Source organism: Panthera onca, chromosome A3 (genome assembly GCF_046562875.1).
Source record: "Panthera onca isolate mPanOnc1 chromosome A3, mPanOnc1 haplotype 2, whole genome shotgun sequence".
Taxonomy (NCBI): Eukaryota; Metazoa; Chordata; class Mammalia; order Carnivora; family Felidae; genus Panthera; species Panthera onca.
This window is the reverse complement of record NC_138341.1, coordinates 88,469,108-88,492,466: the sequence shown is the minus strand read 5'-3', so window position 1 is coordinate 88,492,466 and position 23,359 is coordinate 88,469,108. Positions and strand designations below refer to the sequence as shown.

The 23,359-nt window shown below is 39.3% G+C and overlaps 1 long non-coding RNA gene across 1 annotated transcript; it reads right to left on the bottom strand.

Annotated features, from left to right (window-relative positions):
- Positions 1 to 889: 889 nt before the first annotated feature.
- LOC132663866 (uncharacterized) lies at positions 890 to 22,228 on the bottom strand. Its single transcript, XR_013554594.2, has 3 exons — positions 18,258 to 22,228; positions 16,313 to 16,484; positions 890 to 3,294 (listed from the first exon to the last, which is right to left on the bottom strand). It is a non-coding gene; the product is annotated as an uncharacterized LOC132663866 (long non-coding RNA).
- Positions 22,229 to 23,359: the final 1,131 nt, after the last annotated feature.

Here is a 23,359-nt window from a genome sequence, read left to right as displayed (position 1 = left end):
GACTTCTTGTGCAAATTTCTCCCCTTGTTATACTCATGATGCTGAAAAACATTAACTATTCATCTCCTCCGGGACTAGAGGTAGATCACTTGAACCTACCTCTAAGGCCCAGGTTAAAAAGGCCTGGCATCCTTGGCATGACCTTCTGTGCTAGGATTATTCCCAGCTACTTGTATAACAGTAAGGCAAGCACAGTGGCAGAACTCTAGGGTTTATTCTTGCCTGTAACAGGAAGTCTAGAGGGGCAGCCCACAGCACGGCCAGCAGGGACTTAGGCTCCCACTGTGTTTATGCATTGAACAAAGAGTAGGGGCCACAGCCCAGGCAGGATGTTGGGGGTGGGTACAGTCCCAGTAGCTCTTCTGGAAGCCCTGTTAGTAACTTCATTTCATCATCAGAGTGAGTCTCACAGCCATCGTACTGCAAGGCAATCTGGCAAGCCGAGTCTTTTAACTAAGTCATTACCCTCAGTCAACTTAGAAATTTATTAGGAAGGCAGAAGGGGAGAGTGGGTGCAGACTAACAGTAGCATCTGCTATGTGCACTGGAATTCCCCTACCCCAAGCTGGTTATTCATCAGAAATCTTCCTCCACTTACCCTTTCAATTTATAAAACACGATGGGGAAATAACCTACATCAAACACAAAGTCATCATCCTCACTCAGAGCATTTTCTTCAAGTAAACAGGACAGTTGTCCATACAAAATGCAGTTGTACAATTTCTCAAAGTTGTTGATGTGTATACAAGTCACTTTCATTATTAAGTTGGTAGACAAGACACATCTAAATAAAGAAAAACTGCTTGAGGAGCTATAATGTTTTGTTCTTTAATTTTTAAACAATATTTAGGAGACTCAAAGCCTATTTGTTTAAAACATATGTAACACTTTCTAACAGCCATTTTTTAAAGATAATTTTTAAAAATGTATTTGGTTCCCAAACAATAAATGTCCAAGCACAAATTCATCATCAGGAGTCAAGCGCTGGTAGAGCGAACAGAAAGAAAGCTCAGAGGTCTATCCCATCAGATTTCCCGGGAAGGAGACACTGATGAGTAAACTATATCCGCTGAATCATAATTCAGCGTCTCTCGGCCTCAGTCTTCTGCAAAGATTTTTGTTGGCAGTATTCGGATTAGCTCCCTGGGAAGGAATGTTGGTGTGGCTGTTCTCATTCTGCAGACAGGGAAATTCCAGAAGCCTCTGCCGACAGAGAGTGGGGAGGTGCTGAAACACCTGGCCACAGAGGAAAGGTTTTTTCAAATGAGGGAGTTTGGCTTGGCAGGCACACCTTCCATTCCTGTGCCTGCACCCAGAGGTGGCATGCCTGGACTCACAGCGGCCTGGCATTTGAAAGGGAAAGAAAAAGGCCAAGTGGCCCTTCCCAGCTTGAAGATTGCAACCACAGCTGCTGGAGAGTTCTAGCTGGGCAGGGGAGGGAGATGGCCTCTGGCACACACTCACTGAGAGGAACCCGCTAGGACAGCTGCGGTGTGTTTACCTTGCTTCTTGGCCAAGACCATCACCTTGGATGAAATCAGCCTTGACTTTCTGATGTTTTTATTATGTGTAGTTTTATCACAGGATCCTAAGTAAAGGGGCTTTTTAAATACAACACCACTACCACCAAAAACCAAAAAATAAAACAAAGATCTTGTTTCCTCTCATTCTCTTCTGTAATATTCTTTCTGCTATTTTGCTTTTATTAGGCTCTTCAGAATAGAATCATACTCACCATCTCAGAGTCCCATTTTTCTCATGAAAGATATTCTAATTCAAATCAGGTTATGCATTAAATGCCCATTCTGTGCCTCACAGAATTACATTGATAGCACACCCTTTTTATGTTTTCCAAAGTGCCTTTCCATCTGTTATTTTCTTCAACATTCACAGCAAGTGAGGCCAGGGATCACGATCCCTGACTGACAGGTAAAGAAAGTTAGGTCTGGGCTTTGGATCAAGATGGTGAAGCAGCATGGAGAACCTCAGCTTGTCTCATCCCTGAAATGCAGCTAGGTCAGCACCAAACCACTTTGCACACCTAGCAAATTGATCTGAGGATTAACACAACAATCTGTATAACTTGAGCCACAAAACTTAGCAGGTATGCAGTACATAGAAGTGAATTGTGGGAGAGAGAAGCCACCAAGGGTAGGGAGCTGTTATAGCAGAGAAAGGACAGAGAAAGGGGAGAATGAGGCACATCAGGAAAGTACAGGAAAAACAGTTTCCCAAAATTAGCTGCAGAGAAAGAAAGAAAAAGAGTGAAAACACTTGCAGGGGACTGAATAAGAAATCTGTTCCCCAAAACTACGGACAGGGAGAAAGGAGAGGGTCTCAATACCACTAGGATTCTATAAACAGTGGAGAGCAGAGTCAGAAAGTCTGGAGCTCAGTGCCTGGTGGTGCTCTGGTGAGGAAATAGGGTGAATCCCCAGAAGCAGGCAGTGGGGTCTGAGGGGTCCATGTGCCACACTGGGAGAAGCAGTTCCTCTGCTTGGAGTGCATTTGGTAGAGGCCATATGCCCTCCCCACAGGCAAAGGTCCCAGTGGACCCCAGAGAGCAGCCAGTTTGCTGGTATTGGGACAAAGATGCCAGAGTATTGTAAAACCTGGTGTTGGCTGTGTGTTGTGTTTGGCACAATCTCTGAACCTCTGTTGCTGTGTGATCACACAAATGTTTTCTGGGGAAGCTGGCACCCATCCATTGCTCAGCAAGACTCTCCCCCAGAGAATCAGTGTGGGCCGAAGCTGCAGGGGTCCCTGAAGTGTGGGATTTTGAAAGAACATTGCATTTGAGATAAAACTCTGGAGGGAGGTGCCACCCAGCACCTGACAAGGTAGAGGTGGGGAGTGGACAGAGGACTGAGACAAAGGAGGGGTGCTTGATTACAGGTCTGTGAGGGCACAATATTCCTGTGCCAGAGACTAGGGAGCTGGATGAAGCCATTTCCACCTCTCCCACGCATACACATGCTTACCACACTGATCCAGTAAGCTAAGCAGTGCCATCTAGTGGAGAACGGGGACATTATACCAAGTCCTGCCCCCTGTGCCCTCCAAGTACATCCCCTAGAAGACGAGGACAAGTCCCTCCATCTGCTTAGTATACGGACTATAGAAGGGCTTCATAGTTTCAGTTCTAGGGGAAAGTGGATGTAACTTCATTCAGGTTTCATTCCGTTTGCTGGTTAATTTATTAGTCCGGTTTTTTTTTGTTTTTTTTTGGTTTTTTTTTTTTGCTTCTGTTTTTGTTTACATTGTTTTCTCTTTTTTTCCTTTCTTTTCTTTTTCCTGGATACAGAAAGAGAAAAATTTATTTTTATTTTCTATTTTTAATTTTTAAAATTTTTTAAAATTATCTTTTGCTTTCTTTTTTTATTTTTTAAACTTTTTATTCTATTTCATTTTCCGTATTTCATTTTATTCTATTTTATTCCATGATTTTTTTAATTTAAAATTTTTCTTACCTTTTTTTTCTTTTCTTTCCCTTTTTTTTGTCTACTCTATCATGCTTTTTTCAACAAACAGACCAAAACACACCTAGGATTGAGCTTCCTTTGATTTTTTGTTTTGTCTTTAATTTGTTTAAAATATAATTTATTGTCAAATTGGCTTCATATAATACCCAGTGCTCATCCCAAAAATGACCTCCTCAATTCCCATTAGTACTTTCCCCTCTCCCCCCACCTCCCATCAAACCTCAGTTTGTTCTCTGTATGTAAGAATCTCTTATGGTTTGCCTCCCTTCCTCTCTGTTTGTAACTTTTTTCCCCTTTCCCTCCCCCATGGTCTTCTGTTAAGTTTCTCAAGATTCACATATGAGTGAAAACATATGGTATCTGTCTTTCTCTGAATGACTTATTTCACTCAGCATAAGACCCTCCAGTTCCATTCACATCTTTATTTTTTTAACTTTGTTTTTATTTAAAAAAATTTTAACGTTCATTTATTTTTGAGAGACAGAGTGCGAGCAGGGGAGGGGCAGAGAGAGAGAGAGGGAAACACAGATTCCACAGCAGGCTCCAGGCTCTGAGCTGTCAGCATAGATGCATGCCTGAATGGATGCTACAGTGGCAAGGAAGGATGAAGCAGAGCAGCGAATCAGTGATAGAGACGACAAAATTATGGAAAATAAACAAGCAGGAAAAAAGGGGGGAAGGCAAAAGAGCACAATACAAGACTAAGAAAACTCAGTGACTTATTAAAAAGTAATAACATCCAAATCATAGGAGTCCCAGAAGATGAAGAGAGAAAAAAGGGGACAGAATGTTTATGTGAGCAAATTATAGCAGAAAACTTTCCTAATCTAGGAAAGGGCACAGACATCAAAATCCAAGAAGCACAGAGAACTCCCATTAGATTCAGCAAAAACCTACCATCACCAAGGCATATCATAGTCAGATTCACAAAATACACAGAGAAGGAAAGAATTATGAAAGCAGCAAGGGAAAAAAAGTCATTAACCTATAAGGGAAGATAGATCAGGTTCGCAGCAGACTTATCCACAGAAACTTGGCAGGCCAGAAAGGAGTGGCAGGATATATTCAATGTGCGGAATCAGAAAAATATGCACGAAGAATTCTTTATCCAGCAAGGCTGTCATTCAAAATAGAAGGATAAATAAAGAGTTTCCCAGAGAAACAAAAAATAAAGGTGTTCCTGACCACTAAAACAGTCCTGCAAGAAATTTTAAGGGAGACTCGTTGAGTGGGAAAGAAATGAAACAAAACAAAAAAACTGGGGCACCTGGGTGGCTCAGTCAGTTGAGCGTCCAACTTCAGCTCAGGTCATGATCTCACAGTTTGTGGGTTTGAGCCCCACATCAGGCTCTGCGCTGACAGGACAGAGCCTGGAACCTGCTTCACGTTCTGTGTCTATCTGCCCCTCCCGTGCTTGTGGGCTCTCAAAAATAAAAAAAAATAAACATTTTAAAAAAAGGCCAAAAGCAACAAAGACTAGAAAGGACCAGAGAACAACACCAACTCTACAGGCAACACAATGACACTAAATTCCTAACTTTCAGTACTCGCTCTAAATGTCAATGGACTAAAAGTTCCAATCAAAAGACACAGGGTATCAGAATGGATAAGAAAACAAGACCCAGGGGTGCCTGGGTGGCTCAGTTGGTTAAGCATCCGACATCAGCTCAGGTAATAATCTCACGGTTTGTGAGTTTGAGCCCCACATCGGGCTCTGCTGACAGCTCAGAGCCTGAAGCCTGCTTCATATTGTGTCTCCCTCTCTCTCTGTCCCATCCCAGCTCATTCTCTCTGTTTCTCTCTCTCTCTCTGTCTCTCTTTCTCTCTCTCAAAAATAAATAAACATAAAAAAATTTTTTTTAAAAGAAGAGAAAATAAGACCCATTTATATACTGCTTACAAGAGACCTATTTTAGACCTAAAGACATCTGCATATTGAAAGTAAGGGGATGGAGCACCATCTAACATGCTAATGGTAATCATAAGAAAGCTGGATTAGCCATACTTATATCAGACAAACTAGATTTTAAAATAAAGATTGTAGCAAGGGATGAAGAAGGGCATTATATCATAACTAAGGGGTCTATCTACCAAGAAGGCCTAACAATTGTAAATATATATGCTCCAAATGTGAAAGCACCCAAATATAAAAATCAATTAATCACAAACATAAAGAAACTCACTGATAATAATACCATAATAGTAGGGGACTTCAACATCCCACTTACAACAATGGACAGACCATCTAAGCAGAAAATCAACAAGGAAACAATGGTTTTGAATGACAAACTGGACTGGGTGGAATTAACGGATACATTCAGAACATTTCATCCTAAAGCAGTAGAATAACCATTCTTCTCAAGTGCACATAGAACATTCTCAAGAACAGATCACACTGTGACACAAGTCAGCCCTCAACAAGAACAAAAAGATTGACATCATACCTTGTGTATTTTCAGACCACAACACTATGTAACTCAAAATCAACCACAAGAAAAAATTTGGCAATACCGCAAATACTTGGAGATTAAAGAACACCCTACTATAGAATGAATGGGTAAACCAAGAAATTAAAGAGTACATGGAAGCCAATGGAAATGAAAACACCACAGCCCAAAACCTCTGTGATGCAGCAAAGGTGGTCATAAGAGGGAAGTATATAGCAGGCCTTCCTAAAGAAGAAAGAAAGGTCTCAAATACACAACCTAACCTTACACCTTAAAGAGCTAGAAAAAGAACAGCAAATAAAGCCCAAAACCAGCAGAAGAAGGGCAATAATAAAGATTAGAGCAGAAATCAATAGGAGCTACTTCTTTGAAAGCATTAACAAAATTGATAAACCCCTAGCCAGATTGATCAAAAAGGAAAAGGAAAGGACCCAAATAAATAAAATCACAAATGAATTGGAGAGATCACAAATAACGCCACAGAAATACAAACAATAATAAGAGAATATTATGAGCAATTATATGCCAACAATTTGCACAATCTGGAAGAGATGGCCAAACTACCAAAATTGAAACAGGAAGAAATAGAAAATTTGAAAAGACCCATTTCCAGTAAAGAAATTGAATCAGTAATCAAAAATCTCCCAAAAAACGAGTCTAGTGCCAGATGGCTTTCAAGGGGAATTCTATCAAACATTTAAGAATAGATAAAACCTATTCTTTTGAAGATGTTCCCAAAAAATAGAAATGGAAGGAAAGCTTCCTAACTTATTCTACAAGGCCAGCATTACCTTGATTCCAAAACCAGACAAAGACCTGACTAGAAGAATTACAGACCAATTTCCCTGATGAACATGGATGAAAAAGTTTTCAACAAGATATGAGCCAACTGGATTGAACATACATTAAAAGAATTATTCACCATTATCAAGTGTGATTTATTCCTGGAATGTAGGGCTGATTCAATATCCAAAAATCAATGTGATACATCACATTGATAAAAGAAAGTATAAGAACTACATGGTCCTCTCAATAGATGCAGAGAAAACGTTTGACAAAATACAGCATCCTTTCTTGATAAAAACCTTCAAGAACGTAGGGATAGAAGGATCATACCTCAAGATCATAAAAGCCATATATGAAAGACAGACTGCTAATATCATCCTCAATGGGGAAAAACTGAGAGTTCTCCCCTAAGGTCAAGGAACATGACAGGGATGTCCACTCTCACCACTATTATTCAACATAGTGTTGGAAGTCCTAGCCTCAGAACTCAGGCAACACAAAGAAATAAAATGCATCCAAATCTGCAAGGAGGAAGTCAAATTTTCACTCTTCACAGATGACATGATACTCTATGTGGAAAACCCAAAACATTCCACCAAAACACTGCTAGAATTCAGCAAAGTTGCAGGATACAAAATCAATGCACAGAAGTCAGTTGCATTTCTATATACAAATAATGAAGCAGCAGAAAGAGAAATCAAGGAATCAATCCCATTTACAATTACACCAAAAATCATTAAATATCTAGGAATAAATCTAACCAAAGAGGTGAAAAAATATATACACTGAAAGCCATAGAAAGTTTATGAAAGAAATTGAAGACACAAAAAAATGGAAAAACATTCCATGCTCATGGATTGGAAGAACAAATACTGTTAAAATGTCGATACTACCCAAAGCAATCTACATATTCAATGAGATCCCTATCAAAGTAACACCAGCATTCTTCACAGAGCTAGAACAACTAATCCTAAAATTTGTATGGAACCAGAAAAGATCCCAAATAGCCAAAGCACTCTTGAAAAAGAAAACCAAAGCAGGAGGCATCACAATCCCAGACTTCAAGCTATACTACATAGCTGTAATCATCAAGACAGTATGGTACTGGCACAAGAGCAGACACTCAGATCAATGGAACAGAATAGAGAACCGTAAATGGACCCACAAATGTATGGCCAACTAGGGGCTCCTAGTTCCTATCCAGGAGCATGGAATATTTTTCCACTTTTTGGTGTCATCTTCAATTTCATTCATAAGCTTTCTATAGTTTTCAGTGTATAGATTTTTCACCTCTTTGGTTAGATTTATTCTTAGATGTTTTACGGTTTTTTGTGCAACTGTAAATGGGATCGATTCCTTGATTTCTCTTTCTGTCACTTCATTGTTGGTGTATAGGAATGCAACCAATTTCTGTGCGTTGATTTTATATCCTGACACTTTGCTGAATTCATGAATCAGTTCTAGCAGTTTTTTTGTGGAATCTTTTGGGTTTTCCATATAGAGTATCATGTCATCTGCGAAGATTGAAAGTGACCTCCTCCTGGCCGATTTGGATGCATTTTATTTCTTTGTGTTGTCTGATTGCAGAGCCTAAGACTTCAAATGCTGTGTTGAATGACAGTGGCGAGAGTGGACATCCCTTTCTTGTTCCTGCCCTGAGGGGGAAAGCTCTCAGTTTTTCCCCATTGAGGATGATATTAGCATTCGGTCGTTCATATATGGCTTTTATGATCTCGAGGTATGATCCTTCTATCCCTACTTTCTTGAGGGTTTTTATCAAAAACGGATGCTGTATTTTGTCAAATGTTTTCTCTGCATCTATTGAGAGGATCATATGGTTCTTGTCCTTTCTTTTACCGATGTGATGAATCACGTTAATTATTTTGCGGATGTTGAACCAGCCCTGCATCCCAGGTATAAATCCCACTTGGATGTGGTGAATAATTTTTTTAATGTATTGTTGGATCCGGTTGGCCAATATCTTGTTGAGGATTTTTGCATCCATGTTCATCAGGGAAATTGGTCTATAGTTCTCCTTTTTAGTGGGGTCTCTGTCTGGTTTTGGAATCAAGGTAATGCTGGCTTCAGAGAAAGAGTTTGGAAGTTTTCCTTCCATTTCTATTTTTTGGAACAGTTTCCAGAGAATAGGTGTTAACTCTTCCTTAAATGTTTGGTAGAATTCCCCTGAAAAGCCATCTGGCCCTGGACTCTTGTTTTTTGGCAGATTTTTGATTACTAATTCGATTTCCTTACTGGTTATAGGGTCTGTTCAAATTTTCTATTTCTTCCTGTTTCAGTTTTGGTAGTGTATATGTTTCTAGGAATTTGTCCATTTCTTCCAGATTACCCATTTTATTGGCATATAATTGCTCATAATATTCTCTTATTGTTTTTATTTCTGCTGTGTTAGTTGTGATCTCTCCTCTTTCATTCTTGATTTCATTTATTTGGGTCCTTTCCTTTTTCTTCTTGATCAAACTGGATAGTGGTTTATCAATTTTGTTAATTCTTTCAAAGAACCAGCTTCTGGTTTCATTCATCTGTTCTACTGTTTTGTTTTGCTTTTTTTTTTTTTTTTTTGGTTTCAATAGCATTAATTTCTGCTCTAATCTTTATTATTTCCTGTCTTTTTCTGGTTTGGGGTTTTATTTGGTGTTCTTTTTCCAGCTCCTTAGGCGTAAGCTTAGGTTGTGTATCTGAGCTCTTTCTTCCTTCTTTAGGAAAGTCTGGATTGCTATATACTTTCCTCTTATGACTGCCTTTGCTGCGTCCCAGAGGTTTTGGGTTGTGGTGTTATCATTTTCATTGACTTCCATATACTTTTTAATTTCCTCTTTAACTGCTTGGTTAGCCCATTCATTCTTTTTTTTTAATGTTTTTTAAATTTTATTTATTTATTTTTGAGACAGAGAGAGACAGAGCATGAGCAGGGGAGGGGCAGAGAGAGAAGGAGATACAGAATCTGAAGCAGGCTTCAGGCTCCGAGCTTTCAGCACAGAGCCGGATGTGGGGCCCGAACCCACGGACTGAGATCATGACCTGAGCTGAAGTCAGATGCTCAACCGACTGAGCCACCCAGGCGCCCCACCCATTCATTCTTTAGTAGAATGTTCTTCAGTCTCCAAGTATTTGTTACCTTTCCAATTTTTTTCTTGTGGTTGATATCGAGTTTCATAGTGTTGTGGTCTGAAAATATGCATGGTATGATCTCGATCTTTTTGTACTTACTTAGGGCAGATTTGTGTCCCAGTATATGGCCTATTCTGGAGAATGTTCCATGTGCACTGGAGAAGAATGTATATCCTGCTGCTTTAGGATGGAATGTTCTGAATATATCTGTTAAGTCCATCTAGTCCAGTGTGTCATTCAAAGCCATTGTTTCCTTGTTGATTTTTTGATTAGATGATCTGTCCATTGCTGTGAGTGGGGTATTAAAGTCTCCTACTATTATGGTATTACTATCAATGAGTTTCTTTATGTTTGTGATTAATTGATTTATATATTTGGGCGCTCACACATTTGGTGCATAAATGTTTACAATTGTTAAGTCTTCGCGGTCTATTAGACCCCTTGATTATGATATAATGCCCTTCTGCATCTCTTGATACAGTCTTTATTTTAAAGTCTAGATTGTCTGATATTAGTATGGCTACTCCAGCTTTCTTTTGTTGACCATTAGCATGATAGATGGTTTTCCATCCCCTTATTTTCAATCTGAAGGTGTCTTTAGGTCTAAAGTGGGTCTCTTGGAAACAGCATATAGATGGATCTTGTTTTCTTATCCATTCTGTTACCCTATGTCTTTTGATTGGAGCATTGAGTCCATTGACATTTAGAGTGAGTATTGAAAGATAGGAATTTATTGCCATTATGATGCTTGTAGAGTTGGAGTTTCTGGTGATGTTCTCTGAATCGTTTGTTGCTTTTGGTATTTATGTATATATAAATATATGTATTTATATACATATAAATATACATATAAATTTATATACATATAAATATACATATAAATTTATATACATATAAATATACACACATATATATATATATATTTTTTTTTTTTTTTTCATCTTTTCTCCCCTCAGAAAGTCCCCCTTAAAATTTCTTGCAGGGTTGGTTTAGTGGTCACAAACTCCTTTAATTTTTGTTTGTCTGGGAAACTTTTTATCTCTCCTTCTATTTTGAATGATAGCCTTGCTGGATAAAGAATTCTTGGCTGCATATTTTTCTGATTCAACACACTGAATATGTCCCACCACTCCCTTCTGGCCTGCCAAGTTTCTGTGGATAGGTCTGCTGCAAACCTAATCTGTCTTCCCTTGTATGTTAGGGACTTTTTTCCCCTTGCTGCTTTCATGATTCCCTCCTTGCCTGAGTATTTTGTGAATTTGACTATGATATGCCTTGTGGATGGTTGGTTTTTGTTGAATCTAATGGGGGTCCTCTGTGCTTCCTGGATTTTGATGTTTGTGTCTTTCCCCAGGTTAGGAAAGTTTTGTCCACTATGATTTGCTCACATAACCCTTTTACCCCTATTTCTCTCTCTTCCTCTTCTGGGACCCCTATGATTCTGATGTTGTTCCTTTTTAATGAGTCACTGATTTCTCTAATTATTAGATCGTGCTCTTTTGCCTTAATCTTCCTCTTTTTTTCTGCTTCGTTATTCTCTATAAGTTTGTCCTCTATATCACTGATTCTCTGTTCTGCCTCGTCCATCCTTGCCGCCGCTGCATCCATCCGTGATTGCAGCTCAATTATAGCATTTTTAATTTCATTATGGCTATTTTTACTTCTTTTATCTCTACAGAAAGGGATTCTAATCTATTTTTGACTCCAGCTAGTATTCTTATTATCGTGATTCTAAATTCTGGTTCAGACACCTTGCTTGTATCTGTGTTGGTTAAATTCCTAGCTGTCGTTTCTTCGTGCTCTTTCTTTTGGGGTGAATTCCTTCGTTTTGTCATTTTGAAGGGAGAAAAGGAATTAATGAGGTAGAAGAATTGAAATAAAAAAATTAAAATAAAAAAATATTGAAATTAAAAATTAAACACACACACACACACACACACATACACACACACACAAATCAAATAGATGATGCTAGATCCTAGGTGTGTTTTGGTCTGGGTGTTGAAAGTGGTTTGACAGATTCAAGAAAAAAAAGGCGTAGGGGGAAGGAAATCGTTTGAGAATTTGAAAAAAATGAATACACTGAGGTAGACTAAAATGAGATGATGGGGGTAAAATAGAATTTGAAAACATATACACAAAAGTAAAGAATGTAGTAGAAAAAAATTAAAGAACAATATTTTTAATAAGAATTCAAAATAAATATGAATTTTTTTCATTTTCCATATTTAAGAAAAAAGAAAAGAAATGAAAAAGAAAAAAGATAAAATAAAAAAATAGTTTGAAAATTTGAAAAAGTGAATACACTGTAGTAGACTAAAAAAATGATGGAAGTAAAATAGAATTTGAAAAAACTTACATAACAGCAAAAAATATAGTAATAAAAATTAAATAAAAATATTTTTAATAGAAATTGAAAGTAAAAATGAAGTTTTTCTCTCTCTGCATTCAAGAAAAGGAAAAGAAATGAAAAAGAGGAAAAAAGAAAAAGAAAAAAAGGGAAATTGAGAATTTGAAAAGGTGAGTACACTGAAATAGAGTAAAATAAAATAATGGAAGTAAAGTAGAATTTGAAAAAATTTATACAAAAGTGAAAAGTATAGTAATAAAAATTAAAGAAATATTTTTTAATAAAAATTGAAAATAAAAATGAATTTTTTCTCTTTATTCAAGAAAAAGAAAAGAATTGTAAAAGAGAAAAAGGAAAAAAAAAAAGAAAGAAAATTGAATAGATGAACCTGCTAACAGATTGAAGTAGGACTGAAATTGCTTCGTTTTCCCCTAGAAGTCAGCCTATATAGCTCTTTATAGTCCATAAATTAAGCCGGCGGTGAGACTTGTGTTCTTGAGACGAAGTTGGCCCAGTTGGGTGGGGCTCAGTGTAACAGCTGCGCTCTCCACTAGGTGGTGCTGCTACCCTACTGGGGTGGATTGTTGCGGGGCTCGTAGGTGTGTATGCACATGCATGGGAGCAGTGAAAATGGCGCCACCCAGCTACCCAGTCTGTTCTCCCGGATCAGCAATTGTGTACCCATCCTCTGTCTTCAGCTCTCATCCACTCCCCGCTTCTTCACTTTCCATGACCAGGCCCCAGGCAGCACCTCTCTCCCAAGCCTTGTCTCAGATGTGGCTGTTTTCCCCGGCACCCTACTTCTGAAGGACTGCGGCTTTGACCTGTTCCACCCCTCTGCAGGAGGGTCTCACCAAGCAATGGCCAAATGAGCAATGGCCAAATATCAGCTGCACCCAGGTACACCTGCTGGACCCTGTTGTTGACGGTGCCCCAAGACTGTGGCCAGGTGCCAGCCCGTCCCAGAAAATGTTCGTGAGATAATGTAGCAGCAGCATCTCAGGGATTATGGAAAATCACAATACACGTCTGGCAACAGGCTTCACCCTTAACAACCTTGCCCCAGAGCCAGCAAATGTGGTCGCCTTCTGGGGTCTGCTGGGACCAGGTGGCTTCAACAGTCTCTACCAAATGTCCTTCCAGCAGTGGAACCGCTTTTCCCCATGTGGCCAGAGAACCTCCCAGACCCCACTCTGTTCCTGGGGACTCGCCCTTCCCACCAGAGCACTGCCAGTTGTCGAGCTGCAGAGCTGTAGCCTTTGCGCTCCCCATGTTTACAGTATTAATGGAATTTAAACCCTCTCCTTTCTCCCTTCTCCCTTTTTAGTTTAGTCCCTGTGGCTGTTTCCAATTTTCCACTTTCTCTCCAGCTGCTTTTGGGGAGGGGTGATTTTCCCATATTCTCCTCCCCTCCCCAGTCTCTGTCCTCTCTCCGCGCAAAAGCGGTTCCCTACCTTTCGGAGCTTCTTGCTCCCCAAGTTCAGCTCTCCACGCCGTGTACCTGCTGAATTCTGTGGTTCAGGTTGTGCAGATTGTTGTGTTAATCCTCCAATCAGTTTTCTAGGTGTGTAGGATGGTTCAGTGTTGGTCTGGTTGTATTTTATGGACGTGAGACACACAGAAAGCTTCCATGCTATTCTGCAATCTTGGCTCCTCCCCCAAGATAATTTTAAATAGGGGCATCTGGGTGGCTCAGTTGGTTAAGTGTCTGACTCTTGGTTTTGGCTCAGGTCATCATCTCGTGGTCTCGTGCGTTCAAGTCACATGCCAGACTGCACTGTCAGTGCAGAGCCTGCTTGGGATTCTCTGTCTCCCTCTCTCTGCATCCCTCCATTTGCACTGTCTTTGTCTTTCTCAAATAAATAAACCTTAAAAAACAACAAAATTTGGGCCCAGGGAACTTAAATGGCTTGCAAGTTCACACTATTTAAGAGTGAAGCTGGTGAATCAGTCAGGCTCCCAGTAGGAAATGGATGGCACATTCAAGGTGGGTGATATGAAGGAATTATTTACAAAGAGAGGAATTGTCCTGTCTAAGATCTAAAGAAACCAGAAGGGGCAGGAGAGGCAGCAGTTACCAGACCCTGGAGCCAGAGGGCACCATGTAGAGGGGCAGCTTGACAAGGCTGTGACCTGGGGCAAAAGGGTTCTCCTGGCCTCAGGGACCTTGTAGGAAGGAGCTGAGCAATAAACACCCTCCCACCTCCTGATTATGCTCTCTGCTGTCCAAACTCAGCAGGAAGCCCACATAGGTCAGCCTTCCATCTGCAGGGTCCAATGAATCCAGCACAGCCAGAGAGGCTAAAACTAGATGTCCTGGATTTAGTCTCTTTTCACAAAGCCAAAGACTCTGGAAAGAGCACTGTACATATGCCAGTCTCTGGAAAGTGACACACACAGTGCCCATCCTAGCCCTTCCACTACTGGCTGTGTACCTTGGGGAGAGGTTAGATTTAACCTCATCTCTTTATCTATGTGTTAGGAATGGTACAAGTATTGGACTCTGACATTGTGCTGAAGACTGGGGAGAAGATGATACCTGAAAAGCAGTTGGCCCAGTGCCAGGTCAGTGCCCAGCAAACTGGATGTTCTGATTGTTGATCTCATCTTCACCTCACAGAACCTATAATGCAGTCATTGGCAGTTCTTCCGGTTTGGTCTCCTCTCAGCTGGGTGCTACACATTTGCTATGAAATGCTTTTAGAGCTTTGAAAAAAGTAACTGTAGACTTTGTGCTACAAACTATTACTTGGGCAAATTTAATGGATTTGAAAGCTGTATCATAACTTCCTCTATATACATCTAAAGACTTCAGGCTTGTCAAGTGGAATGGATGGATTGAAACCACACTGAAATGAAATACAGGTAAAAATAAGGAATGGAACTGAGCACTACTGAATTCTGTAACGAGTTCTAGCTTGATGGCACTGTTACACCAAGAGAAGGCTCTTCCTTAGCCAATCCCCAACCATACCACACTTGAGCCCCAACTTCACATCTCTCAGCTCTCAAGGTCTGTGCATGAGTCGTCAACTGCATGGGACTGACATTCCTTCAGATGCTCACCTAACCGCATAGCTTGCTGCCTGGCCAGGCCAGTTTAGGTATCCAAGAATTTAGAGAATAAATGGATTAGAAAGAGATCATGAGAGAGGGAGAGGAGGCCCGAGAAGAGTGGGATGTGATGAACATGTGGCATAGAGAGGTAAGGAGGATGGCATGAGGTGGGGGATGGGAGTGGACAGAGGAGGTTGGAGGAAGGAATGGGTTGGGGGCTTCTTCTGTGATGATACAGCAGATGGGTCCACAATGAGGGGAAGGTTTGAATGGGTAAAGATGAGAGAAAGAGAGAGAGAGAGAGAAATAAGGCATATGGCTTTGGCTGATAACACCTTTTCAGGAGCTTCTGCTTCTGAATTCCCAACCCTTAAATCCTTCACTGGCACAGGAAGGGATTTGAGACCAGTGTACAACCATCAGAAGGATGCCAACTCCACATTCTGCACACATTCCGCTGCTATTCTGTGGTCCTGTGATATCTATGTGCACTGGCTACAGTGGTGACAGTGACGGGCTCACTCTCATGCACTGTGCCACCTGCACAGCACTGCTTACTATCCACCCAGGGCTTTCCTTGCTTTTAATTTTCACAATAATCCTGTGAAATACCATCATTACTCTCATTTTCTTTATTTAAATAAAATCTTTCATGTGAATATAACACACATACACAAAAGTGCCCACCATGTAAACACACCATGTGAGGTATAATACATTATCATAAGGTGAATGTCTGCATAACTTCCTCCCATGTCATGAGATTGAACACTGCCAGCCCTCAGAAGTCCTCCAATCACAAACCTCTCCCTAACTGCATACACAATCCTCTATTTTCTAGATAAATAAACTGTGACTCAGAAATGCGATTGCTTGGGATCACACCACCTGGACCCAAAAGGAAACTTGTCATCTCCTTTACACCTCAAGCACTTTCCAGCCAACCTGCTGCTTCTAGAAACAAGACTAGGCTGTGCCTTTCCATGTGCCACTCAAGGTGTCAGCTTCACACCTGGACAAAAAGCAACTCAAGTGTCCAATGATCTGGAGGAGCCCCTCACCTGAAGCCTAGATGGTGAGAAATCAGTTAGCTCCACGGCTCAAAGCAACAAGTGGCTATTTTCGTGGCAGGCTGAGAAGTAGAGGTAGGAGCTGGTCCAGGCACAGTGGGGTTGAAGGAGGCAGGCTTGTTTGTGTCTATCTCTTGTGGCTCCGGTGCTCCAACAAGTATTCCTACAGAACATAAAACAAGACGATGGTGAAAAGCTTTGCTCAGGCCTTCCTGAATCACTTTTTTAAATAGCTGACTAATACACACTTCTTCCCACCATACACCCCAGCTGTGTAGATCTAAAGTATTCTTCTCTGCAAGATCCCTGAAGAGGCAAGAACATGGTCCTGTGTGGAACTCTGTTCTTCTCCGTTCCAGTGACTGTGGTTATTCCTTGCACTTGGGTCAGGATGAAGTTGAACTACAGTTCAGGCTCATGAAGAAGAGGCAAAGGGAAACCAGATCATCACTGTCAGAGCTTTCCAGCACAGGGATCTTTCACATATCACTCTCTGTCACTGATGGAGCCTGGACAGCCTTTATACAATCTCTCATAAAGGCCCTTCATCAACACAGTCTCAAGGGCCACCAAGCACAAAAAAATCCTACTGTTGGTGTAACAGCAGCCTTACCTATGTCTGCATGATGGTGAAAAATATTTGGGGAAGAAGTTAACAATGTACCTGTAGCACAATGGATAACTGGACTGGACATTTCCCTGTGCCCTTGGTCTCAAGCCTGCTACTTGCCACACTGAGCTTTGAGTCTGAAAGCCCAGAGAATCACAGAAAGTAGAGGGGCTGGGTCTGCTATTCAGCTCTTCCCCTTACAGCTTACTTTTCTGAGACTCATTTTTTGCATCAGGAGGATGGGGATTCCTAAGATTCTTCTTCATGAGGTGGTTGTGAGAACAGATGAGATCAAGTATGTGAATGTGGTTGAAGACTGTAAGATGGAGAGATTAGGAATCCCAATCAGTGCCAGCACTTCTTGCCACATGGCTGGTGGGGCTGTTCTGCCTGCATCCCCTTCCTGTGGGTGGGCTTATCACTGTGATTTTCAAAGGAGTCTGACCCTGGGAGTCCCTCCCTTCTCCATTCCCCCCACCTGATGCTGGTCAGTTCTCACCAGCTTCAGCCAAGCACCTCTCACCTCGACCCTGACCATCCAAGGACTCAGACATTTCCACTGTGGATGCATTACACAAAACACTTTGCAGGGCAGGGCTGCACAGCATATCCACTGTGCCATGTACATTTATTTCTCTTTACAGAACAACCTAGTGACTCTTTCCTTCCACAGACCACACCTAGAAATTCCCTTCCTCCCCATCCCACAGCTATATATGTGTGTCTGTGTATACATATATACGTATATGCACATATACACATGTATATACACAAATACTTTGTATAAATGTATACACACACACAGACACACACACACTACACTTAACACAAAATAGTGGAAGCATTTCTTTTAAAATCAGGAAGACGCCTGGGTGGCTCAGTTGGAGCCAAAAAGAAGCCATTACAATGAGTAAGTAAAAGTATTAGACAAAAAGAAAGATAGGTTCAATGGAGAAGATTTTTGGAGAAACTAACTTCACTGTCAACAGTAAGATTGGAAATGATACACTGGAGCACTAAATGAGTGCTAAAGTGAAAACTAAACAAAATAAAGAGCCCCTGAAAACACTATGAGTGAATTCCCAAGTTTAAATAAATGTTGGGTACTACTTTGTTCCACTCCTTAAAGGAACAAAATTCAGGCTGGCCAGGGACTTCCTACTACTTTTCACTCCTATTAATATGATACTTTGTGTTGTCTTTTTCTTGTGGACAATCTTGTCAGAGATTTGCTTTAGTCTTTCAAAGCACCAGCTTTCAGTATTGATCCTTTGTTACATTGCTTATCTTTTTAATATTCCTTCCTTCCACTTTATTTATACTTACTTTGTTGTTCTTATTCCATCTTCTCTATATGTTTGGTTCACATATTTTCAGCTTCTTCCTTTCTGATAATTCAACCCCACATTTCTGTGGAAAAATTACTTCAGTTAGTTGCATAATACAAGGTCTGGCAAGTAGCATATCATCCTTTAAAGTATTTTCTAATTTCCGGTATGATTTTTTGACCTTTCAGTTATTTAAAACAATGTCAATGCTCTCAATGTATGAGTATTTACATTATCTTTTTGTTACTGACCTCTAACAATTGCACATGGTCAGAAAATGTGCTCATTTTGAAATTGGTTCTTTGAAACTTAAGACTTGATTTATGGCCTAATACATGGTTAATTGTAGGAAATGTTCTGTGCACATTTAAAGAATGTATTTTGTTCAGTCAACATTCCATATACTCTTATATTAAGTTTATTGTCTTGTTCAAATCTTTTATATGCTTAGTACTTTTTATGACATGATTTATTGATTACTGAAAGAGATGTATGAAAATCTCCCCTTATAATAATGACCTATTTCTGATTTTCAAAAATTATTCACACTACTTGTATTTTAGAGTTGTACTTTTTTTCCCCCCTTTTCTTTTTCCTTTCTTTTTTTTTTTTTTTTTTTTTTTGGATATGTCTTGTCCGTGTATCTTTTTTCTCCCACTGTTTTATTTTCACTCTTTGTGTGTCCTTATGTTTTTAGAATGGCTCTTGAAAACAATTTATAGCTGAATTTTTAAAATCCACTCCAATAATCATTGCCTCGACTGGTGAGTTTAATCCATTTATATTGATTGTGATTACTGATGTAATTGGATTAACTTCTACTATCTTATTTTATATAGATTTCCTTTTTTCCCTTATTTTTTTCATGCCTTCATTGGTAGAGTCCTCTACCTCTTTTATTAGTATAGAAATTATTGTTTTTAATCTTTTGGTGGTTTATCTAGAAATTTTAACATCATGTTTAATTTAAAAGTTTGAGTTACTTTGGTAAGCAACATAATAACTTAAAACACTTTAACTCTGGGGCACCTGGATGGCTCAGTCGGTTAAGCTTCCTACTTCAGCTCTGGACATGACCTCACTGTTTGTGAGTTCGAGCCTGGCATCAGGCCCTGTGCTGACAGCTGGGAGCCTGGAGCCTGCTTCAGATCCTCCCTCCCTCTCTCTCAGCCCCTCCACTGCTTGCACTCTCTCTCTCAAAAATAAGTAAAAATTAAAAAAAAAATTTTTTTAAAAACAAAAGAACATTTTAACTCTAATTCTAGTTACCCCATTCCTGAGTTGCTGTTCGTGTCCTGGGTTTTAGTTCTTTTCTAACCAAATTAAATATGGCTATTTTATAAGTTGCTATAGTCACATTTACCATTTTCTTTGGTGTCATCTCACCTCTTCAACTTCCGGAGAGCGTTTTGCTTCTTCCTAAAGTACATCCTTTAGAAATTCCCCTAAATGTAGTTTATTGGTAGTAAATATTTAGTTTCTCTGAAATGTCTTTATCTTGCCACTGTTCTTGAAAGATATTTTGAGGAGTAGGAAAATTCTACTTTGACAGTCATTGTTCTTTAGTACATTGAAAATATTCCACCATTTAATGGACCAGTTGTTGTTGAAAGTCATTTTTGATCTATGTTGCTGCTTTGAAATTAATCTGTCTTATCTCTGGCTGCTTTTAAGTTTCTACTCCGTCTTTGTTGTTCTTTCATTTTCTATATGATGTTTTTATATCTTTGTTTTATCTTTCTGTTAATTCATTCGGGTTCTTGAACTAGGGATTCATATTTTTCATCAGTTCTCAAGAATTTATTCTCAATCCTTATCATTTTTTCACACATTATATCTGCCCTATTCCCTCCTTCTGGAACCCATTTAACATGTATATTAGATCTCCTTATGCTTTTTCCTTCATTTATTACATCTTTTAGATTTTTGTTTCTTTATAGGCATTCTGTATAATTTCTATAACCAATTTTCTTCTAAACCATATCCATTGAATTTCTAATTCAATATTTTCACTTCTATGAAGTTACTTTTCAAAACTTACTAGCCGTTTTTTCTACCTTTTGTTTCTTCATTAGATTTCTAATGACCTTGTTTCTTTAAACCTATTGAACGTACTTTATGTTGTAATTCGGTATCTCAATTGTGAGTCAATTTCTGCTCTCACTTATAGCTTTGTGTATGTATGTTCACTGTGAACTCATGTTGCTCTGCACCTTATCTGAGTAAACTTCTAAGGTCTGGGATGCTTCTTCGATCAGGCACCTAAGGGTAACCAGTCTGGGACTCATTTCAACCAGATTCTCTGCTTAACTATTTTGACTGCCAACAAATTCAAGTCCCATGTCCATGTAAATGTGGACAGGTAGTTAGGAATTCCAGGAGAGATTTCCTTCCCAGAGTCAAAGCTGAGACAGGCATTCCCACTTTCTCCCTCTGCAGAATAGGGCTTTCCCTAATTCTATCACACACACTGTCCTTCAGGAGTCCTAACTTTATGCAGGGATCACTGGTTCAATCTACCATCTTGATCGTTTCAAGTCTTTGCCTTCTGCCCCATATGCCTACCTTGGCTACTAGTGATTGGCAGGTACCTGAGGGGAAACACTGGGCTCCAGTCCTCAATTACCCTTTTGATTTTATATTTATCATCATTTCGGGCCTCCAAGGAATTTTTTTACTTTGCCATTTGCTCAGGGGTGTGTGTGTGTGTGTGTGTGTGTGTGTGTGTGTGTGTGTGTGTATGTGTGTGTGTGTGTGTGTGTATCCTCAACATTCTTAGCAGTACTGCACTTGGAGGATAAGTGTAGCATACCACGCTGCTGGAAACAAAAATTTTCTATTTAACTTTATGTACTTTAGAAGTATTTCTTCTCTTATTCCCATAGAATTTGGATGTTGGTAGAGAAGGAAAATGCACGGCCTTGAGCCACAAGTATAATATGGTTAAAAATCTCGTATTGACTTTGTCCCCATTATCTCCCTTTGTGTAGATTACTTCCAGTCATATAAGTAATAGTGGCTTAGTTTAGCCAGCCTCTCAGGTCTCCCCGAGGCTGTTTCTTTTCCAATCTGTAAACTGGCAATGATTGTAAGACCCGTCTCAAAGTGCTTACAAGGATTAAATCATACATGTAAAAATGTAGATCAGTGTCCAGTACTTAAAACAGTTAACAAATATTAGCTATGATTATTTTCAAAAACTTCTTTCTCTAATATTGCCTGGTTATTTGAAGTCCAGATACGCTTTAGAATTTTTTTTCAATTTCTAAAAAGAATTCTTTTAGAATTTTGACTGAAATTAATTTTGGTTGAAATATAGGAAGTAATTTGGGGAGATCTGACATCTCAACAAAATCAAGTCCCTTCATCCAGAAACATGGTATATCATTAAGTCTTCTTTGATATTCCTCAGCAAACATTTGGCAGTCCCTCATTTAGGTTCTGAACATTTCTATCATGTTTGTTTCATATTTTATAAAAGTTAATTAAATTATTAAATGCATTATTATAAGTAAAAACAATTTCTAATTATTTATTGCTGGAATATATAAAAGCTTTTGCTTTTAATATGTTTATTTTACAACTGGGTATCTTGATGAAGTTTTGTAAGAATCTTACCATTTTCCGGATAATCACATTTATCTGCAAATGATTGTTTTTTTCCTTTCCCAAAGTTACACTTCCTCACTGGACTCCTTAATTTTATTCCTAACCTTAAGCATGTATGTAGTGCTTCATAAATTTGTTGTTGATTTCATATTCCTTTAAGCATATATCAGGGATAGGAGTTGAATTATAACCTTTTAGGCATTTATTAAGACGGTGTGACTTTCCCCCTTTATTATAAAAATACACTAAAATATATTATTCTTACCAGAAAGCCAACTTTGTATTTCTTTTTTTTATAGTCAATATTTTACTTTATTTTTTTTAATATGAAATTTATTGTCAAATTGGTTTCCATACAACACCCAGTGCTCATCCCAATAGGTGCCCTCCTCAATACCCATCACCCACCCACCCCTCCCTCCACCCCCCCCCATAAACCCTCAGTTTGTTCTCAGTTTTTAGAAATCTCTTATGTTTTGGTTCCCTCCCTCTCTAACCATTTTTTTTCCCTCCCCTCCCTCATGGTAGAACACCATTAAGTTAAGTTTCTCAGGATCCACATATGAGTGAAAACATATGGAGTCTGTCCTTCTCTGTATGACTTATTTCACTTAGCATAACACTCTCCATTTCCATCCACGTTGCTACAAAAGGTCATATTTCATTCTTTCTCATTGCCATGTAGTATTCCATTGTGTATATAAACCACAATTTCCAACTTTGTATTTCTAGAATGCATGCTAGCCTACTTGGTCATGGATTGTTCTGGTGATACATGGTTGGTATTGACTTGTTCATAATTCTTTAGACTTTTTAATCTGTTAAATTCTTTCCTACTTCCTTTGACAATTTTTGCTACTGGGTTCATGCTAACTGTATAAAATGAATTAGGATGCTTTTTCTACATTCTGGGACAGTTTAAACAGCTTTAAATATTTTCACCTTAAAATGTCAAAACAATTCTCCTGTAAAACACCTGGACTTGATGTCATTTTTAAAAAGAATTCTGGGATGCCTGGGTGGCTCAGTCGGTTAAGTGTCCGACTCTTGATTTTGGCTCAGATCATGATCTCATGCTTGTGAGATAAAGTTCTGTGTAGAATTCTGCACTGACAGCACAGAACCTGCTTGGGGTTCTCTCTCTCCCTCTCTCTCTGCGCCTCCCCTGCTCCCCACATGCATGCACACACTCTGTCTCAAAATAAATAAACTTAAAAAGAATTCTTCCGTAATTTTATCAAAGACTTCAATAATTTTCTATTGCATATTTCTTAATTTTTTTAGTATTTTTGAGAGAGAGAGAGACAAGAGTGTGAGTGGGGGAGGGTCAGAGAGAGAAGGAGACACAGAATCTGAAGCAGACTCCAGGCTCCAAGCTGTCAGCACAGAGCCCGATGTGGGGCTCAATTCACAAACCGTGAGATCATGACCTGAGCCGAAGTTGACACTTAACGAACTGAGATACCCAGATGTCCCATATTGCATATTTCT